Source organism: Aspergillus mulundensis (assembly GCF_003369625.1).
Source record: "Aspergillus mulundensis strain DSM 5745 chromosome Unknown scaffold_12, whole genome shotgun sequence".
In the NCBI taxonomy this organism is placed as follows: domain Eukaryota; kingdom Fungi; phylum Ascomycota; class Eurotiomycetes; order Eurotiales; family Aspergillaceae; genus Aspergillus; species Aspergillus mulundensis.
Window position 1 is genome coordinate 956,539 of NW_020797900.1, and position 6,000 is coordinate 962,538.

Genomic DNA, 6,000 nt, shown 5'->3' on the forward strand with positions numbered 1-6,000 from the left:
TACCCCCCTTTTAATAAAACTAACCTAAATATATAATAACCGTGCCTGTTATAGCTAAAGCTAGATTATTAATATTATAATATATACTTATTTAATAACTTATAATAAATAAAATAATATTATAAAAATATAAAATAATAACATATTTAGTAAGTAGCTAGTTAAATAACTTATATAGTTACTTTTAGTAAACCCTAACCTTTTTATTTACTTTTAATATACCTATTATTACTTATAATTTTTACTACCCTTATACCCCCTTTCACGCCTGTAATAACCATGTTTTTATTATTATTTATACCTTACCCGCTAGCTAGGCGCCCGCAGCTAATTATTATTATTAATAAAAATAATATTAAGTTAAATATTAATAGCTTTATTACTATAAGCTCCTAGTTAACTATTAAAAATAAATTACCTTTATTTTTATAAATTACTAAAGTTAACTTTAGCCTTTTTATACATGCAGGCCCGGACTATACTTTTTTATTATATTTATTTTTTTTTATTAATTTTATATATTTAACTATTATAAACTATAATTAAAAGTTATTAAATAATTTTTACTACTAGCTTAACATATACTAGCTAGAAACATGTAGTTATTATTAAAAATAATAGTTTAATATAAATTTTTAAAAAAAAAATAATATTTACAAGTATTATATATTAGCTAACTAAAACTAAAAAATTTTTAAATTTAATTTATAAAATAAAATAAATTCTAGTAATATTTTTTTACCTCCTAAAATTAATATAAATTAAAAAAATACTAATTATAAAAGTTTATATATTTATTAAGATTTATTATATTTAAGGTTACTAGTATTTATACAAAGGCTATATTATTAATTTTTTATAAAATACTAGTTAAGTATATAAATAGCTCCTGCTTTTACCCAAGGAACTTAAGGTGTTAATTTTATAGTTATTTAATTTTAATATAAATTAAAAAATATACTTATAGTTTTATTATAACTTTAAAATATAATACTAGGTAATTAAATAATAGCTGGATTACCTCTGGGTAAACCATTTAGGGTATTAAAATATAATTAAAAATAATTATAACCTTATATAGTTACTAAAAAATAAATTAGTTAATTATTTTATTTTAAACTAAAAGCTGGCTGGTAAGCTAATTACCCTAAATAATAACTAATAAGTAAACCTTAATAATATACAGGCGCCTAATATAATTATAATACTTAATTTATTTATAATAATTATAAAGCTTAAGGTATTATAGGCCATGGTAAATAATATTACTAAATTAATATATAATAACCCTTATTTAACTTTTTTTTATTTTATATAATACTACTGTTTAAGTTTAACTACTTATAATAATTATTATTACTAGTATTTTTTACCCTTTTTTCTCGTGGTAATATAAAGCTAGTTATAATATATTTATATAAGGTATTATTTATAAATTATATTAAATACTTACTTAAATATAAAAGTAGCTATTTTATATAATATTCCTGGTTTTAATATATTTACTTTAATATAATTTATTATTAATAAATAAACTAGCAAGCTAGTTTTTATGTTTATAACCACGCGCCTAGCTAGTAAAATATTTTTATAAAATAATTATAAGCAGCCTTTTAGTTAAATATAGCTAAATTATTTATGCTACTAAGTTTTATTACTAGTTTTTTTAAAACTATTTATAGTACGTGGCTATTTTAGCGTAGTAAAAGGAATAGCTTAAAAGCTATAGTTAAAAATATTAGTAAGTGGCCTATTTTTTATTACTATATATATTATTTTAACCTTTTACTTTTTAAATAAGCACGGCTTACCTATTTTTAATATTTTTTATAGTTAATTTATACTAAAATAACCTAATATAATAGTTACCTAAGTATAAAGTATAGCATAATAATATAAAGGCTATTTATAAATAAATTACATAATATAATTTATAAAATAACCCTTATATTATTATAGCATGGTTTTATTACTACTACCACGTGTTTTTTAATATAGTTATTAAGCCTAAGTTTAATATTATAAATAATTAGTCTTGCTATAAATAGCAAGATTAAGGTTTAACTTATAACTATAATATATATTAAATATAATTTATTTTTATTTTTAATAGCTTTTAATAATTTAACAAGCTATAGTAGTTATTTAAGGCTTATTAAGGCGTGTATATTATAGCTATAAACCCTTTTTATATATAAATTATTATTATTAATATAAATTATAAAGCTATTTAACTACCCTAGTTTTAATAGGAAAATATACTTGTCTATCTTGCGCAAGTTATAAACCATGTATTATATTATTATTATAATATAAATTATTATTAATAAAAAAATAAGTAAACTAAAAAAGTTATTTATTACTTTTATTTTTTTATAATAACACGGCGTGATTCTTAGTTAATAAAATTAACTAGTAATACTTATTATTATTTTTTTTAGCCTATAATAATATAACCTTAAATATATTTAACTTAATTATTAATTTAAAATAGCTTATAAACTTAAATATAACCATGTGTACTAGCAAGCGCTCCCTGCTTTATTATATTACTAAGTATATTATAAAGCTTAAAAAAAATAAAGTTATATAAAAAGGTTATAAAATTAGTTTTTAAGTATATTAATACATGCTATTTTTTACTATTACTAGTATAAAAAATAATAAATACCTTAATTATAAAGCAAGATTAGTCTGCATAAAAGGTTTATTATTATTTACTAGGCCTATTACTTTAAATATTAAGCTATAATATAATTATTATTTTATATTTTATAAATTAAAAATAAGATAACCTATTTTTATTACTAAATGCAGACTGTAATAATACTAGTAATAAAAAAGGTAGTATTAAATAAGGTTTAAATATAATAATAAAGTATATACAGCGGCTGCTAGAGCTTACTAATTTAATATTATTATATTATATATATTATTATATTCTATAGCCTAAAGTATATAAAAAGGTTAAAAGTAAGATAAAAAATTATATTATTTATTACTATTTAATATATAGCTAAGTTATAAACTTAAAAAATTTTGCTTATGTTAAGTTAATGCTTTACTATTTATTTATTAAAATAAATAACCTGCGTATGGTTAATAAATTAGTATTTAATAACTTTTATAACGCGTATAAGTATTACTATAAATATTATAATTATAAAAAAAATAGCTACATGCAGGATAATAAAAATATAAAAAATAAAATTAATTTATTAACTTAAAATAATAATACTAGCTTAATTATTAAGGTGCTTTTTTAAAAAGCTATAGTAGCTTAGTAGCCCGGCCATAATAATAGTCTTTTTATAAAACCTAATAACCTGGGCTAGTATAATATTAATTAATAGTATAATTAAACTTAGCATGTAAAAAAACCTGGTTTTAGTTTAGAATTTTAGGATTTAGTAAAAATAAATTATCTAGTAAATATATTAGCTTATTTATTAGCTTATTTAAATAGCCTAAAGGTTAAGTAACACTAGCTATATAATATTATAATTAAATATTATAAAAATATCTTGCGGTCGCGCGGTTTACTAGTCTTATATTTAAATAATAAGTAATAATTTATTTTTATATATTTATTACCCTTACTAAGGTAGTTATTAATTAATTTAAATAATAAGGCTAGTACTAGTAAATCTTATATTATTAGCCTATTATTTATAACCCTAAAATATATAGCTTTTTATACTAGTAATTATAAAACCTTTATTATTATATAGGCTACTTTAACTAATATTACTATATATAATATTAATAACTAAACCCTATACTTATTATTTTAATTACTAGTTATATTAAAAGGCAAGGGGGGTTATAATTATTTATAGCTTTTAATATTATTAGCCTTGCAGGCAAGTTTCCGCGGTATGTTATATTTAATTATTAATAAAAAGTTTATAGTAGGTTTAAAATAACTATATTATATTAACTAATAATATTATAAGATTTTTTTAGATTATAAAGCTAAACCCTTTAATAGCTTAAATATTATCCTAGCCAGGGACTTTTACTAGCTGCCTTTAGTTAGTTAAAGCCCTTTTTTTAAGGCCATGTTTTTATTTATAAATAAAAAGGAGAAGGCTAGTTAGTATTTATATAATTAATTTAATTTTATTATTAAGCTAAATATTATTTATTACTAGACTATAAGCTTTTAAATAACTTATGTATTTATTCTTGCGTTAAAGTGCTTAAAAAAAAATATTATTATAATAAAAAACTAGGAGCTTTTTATAATATAAGTATAGGCTAAGTTACCTACAAGTAAAAGTAATACCTTTATAAATATAATTTATATATATAAAAAAAAAATAATATATACTAGTATAATTATAATTATATATTAAACTTTAATAAGCCTATAATTATTTTATAAGTTAATTATATTAAATCTAGTACTATAACTATAAAAATAAACCAGGCTAAAAACCTAGCTAAAAAGCTTATAGTTTTTTTTAGCTATTATATTATGCTAATATAAAATATTTAAATAAAAAAGGGTCTTGTAAATAGCGCTATAAGCATGTTAGTAAATATTATATAATTATTAAAAACTATAAATCCTACCTAGAAGGTATTACTTACTTTAATAATAGCTTTTAATTAATATAATAATTTACATGCTAAAAAAAATAATAGCTATAACATGGTGCTAATTTTTTATATAAAATAAGACTTTTATTACTACAGCGCTATTTATACTTATATATAGTTTTTAATTATACTAATATATATAATAATAATTTATAAGGCTTAGGGGGTTATTATTAAGTAGGCTATTTTAAACCTTATTATATATAAAAAGTTTTTACTAGGTTTTATATACATAGCTATATTATGTGTATAGTTACTTAAAAAACTATTATTTAAAAAATTTTTTAGCTATAACTAGTTAGTTAGCAGCCTGTTTAATACTAAAAAATAAAGGCGTAAAAATAGTTATTTAAGGCACTATTAATATATATTTATTATAATTATAAATAATATTTCTTGCTACAAGAGTAATAATAATATAGGTATAAATTTAAAAATAAAATAATAATTTAAACTTACTTTATTAACTAGGGTCCGGCCCTATAAATACTAATTATTTTTTAATAACTTTTTATTAAAATTATTTAATAAACCAGGGAACTTATCCCTACCTTTTTTTTTTTACTAGTAAACCTACTTTTTTTATAAACTTAACTATAATATTAAAATATATTTTAGTAAATGCCTTTTAGGCGGCGGCGGACACGTTTTTTTAAGTAGCTATTATATTAAATAAGTTATAAAGCTACTTAGCGCGGCTATAGGTTTATAATTAAGCTAAGATTAATATTTAGGTAAATACTTAATTATTTATTAAATAGTATTATAATTACTTTATAGCACGGCTATTATTTTTTTTTTTTTTTATTTTTATATATTTCTTTTTTTATAGCACGGGCGGCGGCGGCGGCGTTTTTAATATTAATTTTTAAATTATTATAATTAGTTACTAGCTTCGCGGACTATTAATTAGGGTACTTATTATAATAATTATAATATTTACCTTTTAAGGTATAATAGTAATTAGCGCAGGTGCTAGATAGTAACCTATTAATAATAATATAATTTATAAATAGTTTGTTTTTTTCCATGCACTAAATATAGGGTGTAAAAGGGTGCTTTTTAATAATTTATATTATAATTACCTTTATATTACTAGGTAATATAAAGGTGGCCTTTAGGCGCTTAACCTATAACTTTAGTTTTTATATTAGTAGTATTTTAGCTAGTGCTTGCTAGTAATAGTTACTTATAATTTTAATATAATTTATAATATATTACACGGCTAGTATGCCGGGTAATAATTTTATAATAAAGTATAAAAATATAATAAATAATATAATTATAAATTATTTTTTATAATAATATATTAAAAAAATAATATAATTAGGTTTAATTTTAAAAGGTGGCCATGTTAATATATAGCTTAATATTATAAAGTTAAGTTTTAGGTAT